This window comes from Giraffa tippelskirchi, chromosome 4 (assembly GCF_054371585.1).
Source record: "Giraffa tippelskirchi isolate mGirTip1 chromosome 4, T2T-mGirTip1v1.2.pri, whole genome shotgun sequence".
NCBI classification, from domain to species: domain Eukaryota; kingdom Metazoa; phylum Chordata; class Mammalia; order Artiodactyla; family Giraffidae; genus Giraffa; species Giraffa tippelskirchi.
This window is the reverse complement of record NC_137278.1, coordinates 83,130,927-83,143,974: the sequence shown is the minus strand read 5'-3', so window position 1 is coordinate 83,143,974 and position 13,048 is coordinate 83,130,927. Positions and strand designations below refer to the sequence as shown.

The 13,048-nt window shown below is 40.4% G+C and overlaps 1 long non-coding RNA gene across 1 annotated transcript; it reads right to left on the bottom strand.

Annotated features, from left to right (window-relative positions):
- Positions 1–12,047, bottom strand: LOC145547237 (uncharacterized). Its single transcript, XR_014083677.1, has 2 exons — positions 11,901–12,047; positions 1–1,657 (listed from the first exon to the last, which is right to left on the bottom strand). It is a non-coding gene; the product is annotated as an uncharacterized LOC145547237 (long non-coding RNA).
- Between the last annotated feature and the right edge of the window lie 1,001 nt (positions 12,048–13,048).

Genomic DNA, 13,048 nt, shown 5'->3' with positions numbered 1-13,048 from the left:
TCATAGACCAAGAGTTTTTTTTAATGAAAAAAAAGTTGTGTCCAACTCTTTGTAACCCCATGGACTGCAGCACGCCAGGCTTCCCTGTCCATCATCAACTCCTGGATCCTGCTCAAACTCATGTCCATCCAGGCAACAATGCCATCCAACCATCCCATCCTCTGTCCTCCCCTTCTCCTCCTACCCTCAGTCTTTCCCAACATCAGGGTCTTTTCCAGTGAATCAATTCTCCACACCAGGTGACCAAAGTATTGGAGCTTCAGCTTCAGCATCAGTCCTCCAGTGAATATTCAGGATTGACTTCCTCTAGGATGGACTGGTTGAATGTCCTTACAGTCCAAGGGACTCTCAAGAGTCTTCACCAACACTACAGTTCAAAAGCATCAATTCTTTGGTGCTCAGCATTCTTTATAGTCCAACTCTCACATCTATACATGACTACTGGAAAAACCATAGCTTTGACTAGACAGACCTTTGTTGGCAAAGTAATGTCTCTGCTTTTTAATATGTTGTCTAGGTTGGTCATAGCTTTTCTTCCAAGGAGCTGGCATCTTTTAGTTTCATGGCTGCAGTCACCATCTGCAGTGATTTTGGAGCCCAAAAAATAAAGTCTGTCACTGTTTCCATTATTTCCCCATCTATTTGCCGTGAAGTGATGGGACCAGATGCCATGATCTTAGTTTTCTGAATGTTAAGCCAACGTTTTCACTCTCCTCTTTCACTTTCATCAAGAGGCTCTTTAGATCTTCTTTGCTTTCCGCCATAAGGGTGGTGTCATCTGCATATCTGAGGTTATTGATATTTCTCCCAGCAATCTTGATTCCAGCTTGTGCTTCATCCAGCCCTGCATTTTGCATGATATACTCTGCATATAAGTTAAATAAGCAAGGTGACAATATACAGCCTTGATGTACTCCTTTTCCTATTGGAACTAGTCTGTTGTTCATGTCCAGTTCTAACTGTTGCTTCTTGACCTGCATACAGATTTCTCAGGAGGCAGGTCAGGTGGTCTGGCAGTCCCATCTCTTGAAGAATTTTCCACAGTGTGTTGTGATCCAAACAGTTAAAGTCTTTGACATATTCAATAACGCAAAAGTAGATGTTTTTCTGGAATGCTCTTCCTTTTTCTATGATCCAGCGGATATTGGCAATTTGATCTCTGGTTCCTCTGCCTTTTCTAAATCCAGCTTGAACATCTGGAAGTTCATGGTTCATGTACTGTTGAAGCCTGGCTTGGAGAATTTTGAGCATTACTTTGCTAGTGTGTGAAATGAGTGCGATTGTGCAGCAGTTTGAACCTTCTTTGGCATTGCCTTTATTTGGGATTGGAGTGAAAACTGATCTTTTCCAGTCCTGTGGCCACTGCTGAGTTTTCCAGATTTACTGGCATATTGACTGCAGCACTTTCACAGCATCATCTTTTAGAATTTGAAATGGCTAAACTGGAATTCTATCACCTCCACTAGCTTTGTTTGTAGTGACGCTTCCTAAGGCCCGACTTGATTTCACATTCCAGGATGTCTGACTCCAGGTGAGTGATCACACCATCGTGGTTATCTGGGTCATGAAGATCTTTTTTGTATAGTTCTTCTGTGTGTTCTTGCCACCTCTTCTTAATATCATCTGCTTCTGTTAGGTCAATACCATTTCTGAAAGCCTATAAATAAATATAAAAAATATTAGAAACACTTTTTAATGATGCCAAATGAAACTGTACTTATCTTGTACTATTCTCTTTATTGCTTTAGACAATATTTATTCTAGCAGGATGACTAAAAATATAAGGGGGTGTCTTTGATTTTATAAACATGTCCTTCATACACTTGCTTTTAATATCCAGTAAATCCCAAATCAGTATAAGATATGTTTATTCCAAAATTCAAATATTCATTGGTTAAATTTCATTTGGTAGGCAACATAGTCTTTACTTCATGCAATAATTACAACATGTAGTAAGAGATTTATCCAGGTATAGTTCAGAACAGAGTTTCAATTTTGTTTGATGTTATTCTATTTTTAGTTAATATTTACCGGATGCTCACTCGGAGAAGACAATGGCAACCCACTCCAGTACTCTTGCCTGGAAAATCCCATGGATGGAGGAGCCTGGTAGGCTATAGTCCATGGGGTCGCAAAGAGTCGGACACAACTGTGTGACTTCACTTTCACTTTCACTCTGTGCTAGACACTTCACATGCCTTATCCCACTTATTGTTGGAAATTTCTCTCAGGGGTTGGTAATAAAATTACCTCCATTTGACTAATGAGGAAACTGAGGCACTTAGGTAGCTTGCCCAAGGTCATGCACTAGTAAATGGCAGAGTCAGGACCTAAGTAGACAGTCTGACTCTAGAGAACTCCCCCATCCAAGGCTCCCTCTGCTGGATTGAGTCAGAAAGACTGGGCCATCCCCAAGTAACATAATCTCTGTTAAATGTTTCCCCTACATCAGAGCATTATTTCTGTATATTAACCTTAAATGAGTTGTATAATATTAAAAAGTATTTATTAAATCCAAACAGTTTCATTTATTAGTGCCTGGCTAATGGCTTGTAATTAAAGCACAATCTGTTAAGCCAAACAAACAAAAAATTAGCTTATTAGTTTGGAATGTAAATAGAGAATTCATTAACTGACTACAGTCTTTTTCTGCTGCTACATTTGGTCTTTTGTTAACACATGGAATGTATAGCAGGAATAGAGTAGATTGGTTTTCCTGATAGGAAAATGTACCATACTTTCAACTTTGACCATTTTGAAATCTTCCAAATCTCTGATATCCGTGTCAGGTTGAGAAAATGGGTTCATTCCTTCTTAGGAGCAGAAACCTGGCTCTTTTCCTTGACCATAAAAATACCAGAAGATCTTGGCTACCTTGTTTTGTAACTGCCTGCTACTGATTATTAGTAAAATGAGGAAGGAAGCTATGAGTGACATTGCCCAAATACATCAAGACTAATAGAAAAACACTCAATGCATGTCAAGTCTAATGGTGGGTTAGTAATAACATTTTGCGCACAAACAACCGACAGTTATTGTTTGACTTTTTGTTCATTGATGACATTATAGGAAGCCACTAGATACATGTGAAAATAAATATTTGCTCTCATCTACAATCATTTCTTCTCGCTTTTGATTGCATTCTCTTCTAACATCTGTTTCTCAAACAAGGGTAGGTTTTAGAATTATAATACAAATGCTTAAAAGAAATCCATTCCTCAGAGAAAAACAAAAATAAAGCCTGAGGGTTCCGATTAGCGTTATTAAAATATCTGGAAATAGGACTGCATTACTGGAAAAACGCTTTGAGTTACTGCTCTTTGAAACAGAATTATTAGTATTTGAAAGACGAGAACCATGCTGTCCTTTTAAATATGCACTCCAGAAATTTGCAGAAAATTGTAAGAGCCAAATTCTGCGGTCTTCACTGTGATGCTAGGTTGTGAGTTCAAATATAGTGCTCCATTTGGAAATTACCAATAGTGGTGGACAAACTCTTGGACATTAAACTCCAGCTAAACGTATGTCTCATAAGACTGATCTCCATTCAGTAATTCCCTAATCTATCTCATCATTATCATCTTTGTTATGGTCAGTGGCAAAGATATCCCCTCCTGCTTTTAGGAACGTTATCCTAAAGTTGACACATCCTAGCCAGGAAGCTTGTCAAACTTCAGAAATGCCTCTATAGGAGCAGTAATGGGATTTAAAAATTAAACACAAACTGCAATCCTTAGCTTGCCTAGAAACAGCACTAACACACCATGTTTTATGAACATTTATTCCACATGGCAACACCACCAGGCTCGCTTGCTTGGATAGACAAACTGCCCCTCTCTAAGTTTGCTAAGGCATCCTCTCTGGTGCACCAACTTGGCCAGTCTTGGCATCGGCAAAGGAGGGAGCCGACCGTGTGCTTTGCAGGCTCCACTTTCTCTCCTGCCTTGTCCTGAAATCTCCACTCTTAAAGTCAATTGAAAGACTCATACAGAAAAGAAGACTCAAGTGCAGTCAACCTGGGATACATTAAGTTAGCACTAGGTCCTAGAGGGGTTTCTCAGGGGAAGGCTGGGACAAGGACCCTTCTCAGAGTCGGGAAATCTATTTCAGGAAATGGAGAGCTATGTGGTAGAAGGAAAAGATCTAGGAACATAGTTTAATTTACAGAGTAGCTTTTATGCTATCAGGAACTTCGCAAACATGATGCCCTTGAAATGGAATTGCCAGACATAGCAAATTAAAATGCAGTATACACAGGCACTCCAGTTAATTTACATTTCAGATAAGCAACAAATAATTTTTAATTTAAGTCTGTCCCATGCAATATTTTGGATGTACGTTAAAAAATTATTTGTTTATCTGAAATTCATATTTAACTGAGAAATTTTACTTTATCTGGTGATCCCTCCCCACTTTACATAACCTGTGTTTCAGCCTGAATTATATCATTAAGCCTGACAGCTTTAAGTTACCAGAAAACAGTTCACAAAGTGTGATCCCTGCATGAGCAGCCTCAGCTGTACCTGGGAAGTTGTTCAAAATGCAAATTCTCCTCCCTCCCCTGCAGACCTGTGCTTCCCTGGTGGTTCAGTGGTAAGCAACTGGCCTGCAATGTAGGAGACCAGGGTTCAATCCCTAGGTTAGGAAGACCCCCTGGAGAAGGAAATGGCAACCCCTTCCAGTATTCTTGCCTGGGAAATCCCACAGACAGAGGAGCCTGGCCTGCTACAGTCCCTGTGTTTGCAAAGAGTCGGATACAACTTAGAGACTAAACAGCAACAACATCTGCAGACCTGTTCCATCCCAGAAATTATTAACCGAGACTGCCAGGAGATTCTGCCACATACTCACGGTGGAAAACCAACTCCCCGAGCATCTGAAAGCTGAGGGACAGTAGAGGTTTGGTGAGATAATGGAAAAGTGAGAAGAACTTGATGTGGAGAATCAACGAGAAAGAGTCAGCAACAATTCCAGGTACATCAACCGGATTGAAGACCCTGAGATTCTTGACCCCTGTGCATTGTGACTGGTTCCTGAGATCTGGTTTCTACCATTTCCTAGTCCTGTTACAGAAAGTGGGGTCTGGCTGCTCATTGCTCAAAAGTCAATAAAGAGGCCAAGTTGGTGAAAAGGAAAATCTGCTTTCTTTTGGATGCTAGCAACTGGGAAATATGGGTGGGGGCAGGTGAGAAAGGAGAAAAGCTTATCCAAAGGCCAACTCCACCCCTACCCCTACCTCCACCCCCAACAATCAGTTGGCAGGGGCTCTTATAGGCCGATGGAGGGGGCTACATGTAGAACAACATAGCTCTGACAGTCATCTTATAATTTGTCATGCACTGGTCTGACCAGCGTCATCTTGATTGTTTTCCATGGTCCATTTGTTCCCATTTCCCTGGGACCAATTCTCGGAATTGTGGCAGCTTATGTCATGGCTATAGTCTGCTCATCATGCAGTTAACTTCTAACTGGTGAGGGTTTCAATATCTATAAGACAGCTCACAGGATATGGCTCAGAATAGTATCTATAGCCCTTGAAAAGGACTAAAGGTCCTTGACTTTGTGTAATGACTAAACTATTATTATTTGGTCTCATTTGTCTGTTTTCCTTTGTTTCTGCATTTTCTCACTTCTCTGACTAAACTTATTCACTGGCTAAAGTTTTTCCACAGAAAAAAAGGCAGATTGAGGACACGGGAGCGGGGAGGACCATAGGGCGCTGCTCTGTTTCTGTTCCTTTTATTGATTATCAATAAAAAGGGGTATAATGAAAACAGTTTGTGTGTTTCAGGAACACTGAAGATGGAAATACCCACTATTTTTTAAAATGAAGTATAGTTGATTTACAATATTATATTCATTTCAGGTATACAGCATAGTGATTCAATATTTTTATAGATTTAGACTGTGCTTCATTTAAAGTTATCGCAAAATAATGATTATATTTCTCTGTGCTATATAATGTGTTCCCAATGCCCATCATTTTTGAAGGGAAAGTCATGTAATAGGGGGGGAAAGGGAGTTTTCGGCCCTGGGGCTTCCAAGAAATGGCCCCTACGGCCTGAGAAATGAGCTGTGGGGGAATTCCAAACAGGAAATTCCTTGTGCTTCCTGACAGGAGTATAGTGCTGAGCCTGGGAGACTAGTTTCCCTCAGCTCACAGTCATGCTCTTAGGAACTAACCACAGCACAGATCTGCTTTCCCTAGGATTCCCACAACACGCCAGCATGTTCCAGTGTGATCAGAGAGGGCCTCCAACCACCGTCCAGTACAAACGACCTAATGACACTGTTCCCGGACCATGTGCTGTTTGCCAGGCCTTGCTGTCCTCAACATTCATCTTCCCAGAGGCCAGCCTGGCTCCAGACCTGCCCTTTCATCCCAATTAGCAGGAGGCTCACTTGTGGCTCATTTTAGTTGAAGTGGTAAAGCCTTCTCGCTTCAGCTCCTCTCTCTACTTAACGGTGGTGCTTAAGTATTCTCCCTGTAAAATCTGGATAATTATAATGGCTATCTGTGAGTATTGCTCTGAGGATTAAAGAGTTAATGTATTTAAAGTTTAGAACAAGTCCTGGCTCACAAAAAGGGCTCAGTAAACATTGTTATTAATACTATTAGTAGTGGTACTACTGCTACTACTGTTGCTACTAGAAATCATAATGCCTGAGCTCAGTGTTTGGGTTGGAAGGAAGAAAAGAGTGATATAACATCAGGACGTCAACTGTGTCCTGAAAGCAGTGCTTTCCCAAAGTTGGTCTATGAACAAATGCTTCCCTGGCTTCCTAAAAATCAACTCAGGAGCTTACTGTATGTTCTGATTCTTGACCTGCAAGGTCTGATCTGGCAAGCAGGGAAAGGAGCTCTTGAATCAATCTGAATAACAAGCACCCTGAGAGTTTCTGGTGGTTTCTGAGGTTTAGGGACCACTGCTCAGGGAGACTGCACCCTTCAAGCCACCACTGCCCTACAGCTTTAAGAAAGACCTTTCTGAAGTGACTCATCCATTCAATCAGTTGCTTTCTTCTACTTCAAGTAACTCCTTCAAAGTTAATTGATGGCAAGTGTTAAATGAGACTCAGTTCTCTTGGCGTCAGGTGAAGCTATTTCTTCACAGCAATGCATGAGTAATAATAGCAGCTGTTACACATTAAATGTTTACAATTTGCCAGGACTACAATAGGTCGTTTTTATATATGACGTCTAATCTTTCCAGGAAAATACTATTATTCTCGTTTTACAGATGACGAAGCCGGAACACCAAGAAGTTAAGCATCTGCCTAAGGTCATACTGTTACAAAACGACAGCGTCAAGGTTCAGGTCTGACAGACGAAGAAATTTAGGCCTTTTTCTCTACTCCAGCAGCTCTCAAATATTTGTGAGGGAGGGAAATGGAAACAGCAGCAACAGCAACAACAAAGAAAAAAACTTTAAAAAATCAATTTTAAAATTTTCTAAACATTTGGATTTCTGGGCCCCAAAAATACAAAGACTAATTTTTAAGGCAGTTTCAGGTTCATAGCAAAATTGAGAAGAAGGTACTGAGATTTCCTATATCCCCTGCCAACCCCTCACACACAGGTGTAACCTCCAGTATCAACATCTCCCACCAGAGGGATATAGTTATTATAACTGGTGAACCTGCCTTGACACATCATTATCCCCCAAAGTCCATAGTTTATTTTAGGGTTCATTCTTGGTGTTGTACATTCTATGGATTATACACAAAGGTACAATGATGTATTTGTTATTGTTGTTCAGTCGCTAAGTCATGTCTAACTCTTTGTGACCCCATGGATTGCAGCACGCCAGGCTCCTCTGTCCTCCACTATCTCCTGGAATGTGCTCAAATTCACATCCATTGAGTTAGTGATGCTATCTAACCATCTCATCCTCTGCCACCCCCTTCTCTTTTTGCCTTCAGTATTTCCCAGCATCAGGGTCTTGTCCAATAGTGACATGTATCTACCATTATAGTACCACACAGAGCATTTTCACTGCCCTAAAATTTCTCTGTACTCTAACACCTTGATTTTAAAATCAAAGCCCCACTGAATATTAAGAGGTTTAAATATGTCCCAAATATTTTCTAAAAGGATAGCTTTGTGTTGATTTTTAGATGTCTGAATAAAAGTTGTGTGATTAGCACTTGCTGCAAAGAAATCTTAACCCTAGTTGTCACCTCAGATGGCAGCAGATAAACAGCCAAAGTTTCTTTGGATTATGTCTCCAATAGAGACTCTACTCCAAAGAAGATTGTTTTAAAATGGCTGTTGTTGCTTTTTGTTTCCTAACCATGCACCTAGATGAAATGTACTTCCTTTTACATCATCTGAAAAGTGAAAATTATACTCCAGTTCCTGAATAGAAGACAGACTTTCCCTTTTTTTTTAATTCTAAAATAACAAGCAAAATCCTTTAACTATTTGCAGTGCAGACAAATAGAAAATTATTATATGTATGACAGCACACAATGATATCAATAAAGAAATGCATGTATGGAACCAGAAAAACAATGACTTTCGTTTAACCTCATAATTCAGACCTGATCTTGACATGACTCCCTTGTACATGGTGATAGTGCGTAGGTGCTCCAGGGCACTAAACATGAATTCTCTTTCTAGAAATCACAGGCCATGAGTCTGACCCATATCCTAAGGAAGGCAGAGGAGGTCCCGGCCACAAATCTGCTGAGTGAGGAAAGAACTTGAGGTGTGACCAATGGTCAAATGGAGGAATGTCAAAATATCTCCCTCCAAAGGTGAATGCCAAGAGATAGTCCCCTTCTGTATGTTGTTACTACTGTATACTTGCAAAAGCACCAAACTGGGCAGGCTGGCCATACAGAACAGAAAAAGGAAAGACCTTAGTCAAATGTCTTCATCTTTCTCAGCCTCAGTTTCTTCATAAGTAAACCTGGGCAGGGAATTTCCTTCCTCATAGAGTTGTTAAAAGAATTCAATGAGATCATTTATATGGCGTCCTTAACACACCACCTGGGACAATGGGGTGGAAAAACTACTTCAAAATTCTGCCATTATTATCCCTCCAACAATAAATTTAAAAAAACACTGAAAAGGCTGCTGGGCATAGTAAAAAGGAAAGGGAAATTGTTAACTAGTGTTCTCTGGAAGCCTTTTAACAGTCACTACATCGCCCACATTATCAAAGTGCCTGCTTTAAAATCAATAGGTGCACAATATGATCAGATAGAAGTACTAAGGTCATTTATATAGGAAGCAATCTGATGAGTGCACCTTTCATTAATGTTTCAGGCAACAAATTTTACCTAAATACAGATGAGTTCACATCAGGCTTGTCCAAACTGCCAACATTCTCTGCTACAGGAAAGCTAAGAAAATCTGTTTATGTTTTTGTTGTTTTTTTTTTTTATAACAAACACCTGGTAATCAAAAGTAAAAGACTCTTCATGGCCCTGCTTCTAAGTACAAAGCCCTATTGCTCTGATTAATGACCCAGGTATCTGCGAGAACCGCAATGTCAACATTCTCGGGTTCTAACAGTCAGCTACCTCTGCCCAGCTGTTAAACCTATGCCCTCATCCTGGGGGGCATTTGGTAATTAGCAGTGCCAGCAGGTGTTTGCACTTGCCACTGTTTCTGGTAGTTGAGCATATGTGTCAGGTCCCTGTTGGAGGGAAGAGGGTGAAATAAAGGCTTTACCCCAGTTCCAGCAAGGTCAACTTCTTAAAGAGAAAAAAACTTAACTTTCTGCCTCAGTATCAAGCTCTATCCTTGTTCATCTGCTAAAACCTCAGCTAATTTGAAGTTCACTTTGGCACTTTCTCCTGCTCCCATTTAACAATACTTCCTCATGTTGGCGGTCTCTAAATACCTCCTAGGAATTTTCTGTACTCTGGGTCTTTATGACCTGATTTTTCTGCAGCTGAAACCTCCCTGTCCTGAATCCCACCACATTTTCTCTGACTTTACTTCCTGACTTTCAAGGGAATGCTTAGCTAGGCTGATAAAGTAACTGCTGAAGTATAATGAGTGTCCAAGTGGTGGCTTAAAAGAAGAGAATGGCAAGGCAGCTCAAAAGAAAGCTGGAATATTTCCAGCTTGAGGGAAGAATTGGGCTGCCAAGGCTGCCAGATAAAGCATAGGAGCCCCAGTTATATTTAAATCTCAGTTAACCCAAAAATACTTTTCTTAGCCTAAGTTATAAACATGACCACTGAAGGGGCTGGATTTTATAGAGCACATAGAGTCTAAATTACTCTGGAGCCTGGGGACAATGCATTCCAGGCAGAATGGGAAATACAGTTCATTTTTTAGTTTAAATATCACCTTCTCAGAAAGGTGTTTCTTACTGCTTTGTTTAAAATTGCAACTGACCATTCCTAAAGGATTTTTGTCCATAGCACTTATCACCATACGGCATATCGTGCGTTTATTTGTTTGTTTATCTCCCCCTTCTAGAATGCTACCTCAGGAAATTTTGTGCTCACTACTATATCCCTATGTCTACAACAATGGATGGCATGAAACAGAAGCTTAATGCATATGTGTTGATGGAACTAAAGACAAATTAAAATCAATAACCAACAAGGACCTACTGTATAGCACAGAGAACTCTGCTCAATATTATGTGACAACAGAAATGGGAAAAGAATTTCAAAAAGAATAGATACATGTATATGTATAACTGAATCATTTGCTGTCCACCTGAAACTAACACCACATTGTTAATCAACTATGCATGCTAAGTTGCTTCAATCATGTCCAACTCTTTGCAACCCAGTGGACTATAGCCTGCCAGGCTCCTCTGTCCGTGGGATTCTCCAGGCAAGAATACTGGAGTGATTTGTCATGCCCTCCTCCAGGGGATCTTCCCGACCCAGGGATCGAACCTGAGTTTCCTACATTGCAAGTGGATTCTTTACCACTGAGCCACCAGGGAAGCCCTATGCCCCAATATAAAATTAAAAGTGTTTTTTTTAAAAGACACAATTCAATATTTTTTGACTCCTAAACATTAGTCATAAAAGGCCAAGTAGCTTCTATCTTGTCATGGGACACTCCCTCTTGGAGCTTGGAGGCCATCATACTAGAGAGGCCACAAGCAGGCACTCCAGCTGACAGGCAAGTGGAGCCCAGCCTTTCAGCCATACCCACCAGATGCCAGACCTGTGAGTGAAGCCATCTTGAACCCTCAAAACCAACCTCTTCAACAGCTGAATACAAATAAATTAAGTCTGAGGAAGAATCCAAGATTAGAACTCTGAGATCATTTCTTTTTTTTAGGAGTATGGAAAAAATGAAAAATACCTGCCTGTTTTATTTAAGAGATGTTTGGATCACCAACTCCTGAGTGTAATTAAAAAAAAAAAATCTGGCAAAAAAAAAAGACACAATTCAAGTAGTCTGACCTTATAATGCTACCAGTAAATAAACATGGTGAATAGCTTAAAATTTTTTAAATATATACATTTTTTAAAAGAGAAATGAACAAGTAAATAGATGAAGAAAATAGGCAGGAACTGATTTATTTTCTTCCTCTTATGACTCAAAGCTTAGTTCATATATGTTAAAATGTGAAAACACTAAAACAATCCTAACCTTGAAGCAGTTTTAAACTAAACGAGGAGAAAAAGACAGTAACCAAAAAAATATGATCGAAAGAAGCATGAACTTCACGGAGAATCACAAATAGTGTATGCGAAGCCAGTGACTGCTGCAGTGGTGGCGGTTTAGTCACTCAGTCATGTGCGACTCTTGTGACCCCATGGACTGTAGCCCCCAGGTTCCTCTGTCCATGGGATTCTCCAGGCAAGAATACTGGAGTGGGTTGCCTTTCCTTCTCCAGCTGCAGTGACGGAAGGACTCAAGAAGGCAGTGGCGATAGCACAGAAGAGAGGGACCTGCTCAATGTACTTACAGGCAGAGGAGGAAGCAGAGCCTCTGGTCCCCTGGGAATCGAGAGCAGTCAAATTCCTTACCCTTGGACCCCTTTCTTCTACAGGTCATGTTTCCTCCAGAAGCAAACACTCAGCCTAGCCTCCTACTGCTCATCTTCCTCCATCACAATGCCCAGTCCTGCAGATGGACTTCAGAGGCAACAAAGGGACCAGGTGAAAGGAGAGCTGAGTAGAAAGGTATGATGACTGAAAACCAGAGATCAGGGAATGTATTTCTGCATACTACCTGGGGTAGTCAGGGATTATTGGGTGAGTTCTCAGAATCAATCAGTGCTGCAAATCATGTCCATGTCCTGATCCCCCCACACACCCACCTTGGGAGAGGCTATACAATAGCAACATCACCCACAGTTAAAGTCAGACCTGGTCCCTGTCAATCCATCTCCCCATATAACATGCTTTCTGTGAAGAAAGATTCATGTGTCGGTAGATGCTAACTGACAGCCAGATTCAATTCAGGAACATCTCAGAAAGGAAGGATGGGCCCTTCCATTTAACAGCCACTGCATCTCTAAGACCATTTAGGTGTTGTTTGCATGAGTATGCATTTGTATCCCTTGCTTCCTATTTTTCTACTTTCCAGTGACATTTCAAGGCCTTAATTCTGTGTTATTAAATTGTCAGTCACTGTCTTATATGTGCTTGTGACACTTAGACATATGTTGCCAGGAAGAGAAAGAAAATAAGGAGAGAGGGAGATAGAAAGGAGAAAAGTAAAAGAAAAGAAAGTAAGGGAAGGGAGAAGGAGGGGAAAATCTAAGATATAACTAAGTCAGTGTTTCTACAGAAACAGTAAACAATAAGAAAATAAACTAAAACCCCATTACATTGTGACTCTGCTATTTTAGAACCTGCATATCTTTTTTATTGAAGTACAGTTCATTTATAATATTGTATTAATTTCTGCTAAACAGCAAAGTGATTCAGTTTTATATATATGTACATTCTCTTTTATATTCTTTCCCACTATGGTTTATTACAGGATATTGAATATAGTTTCCTATGCTATACAGTAGGACCTTGTTGTTTATTCTATTCAATATATAATGCAATAGTTTGCATCTGCTAACCTCAAACTCCCACTCCATTACTCCACCATATCCCCTTT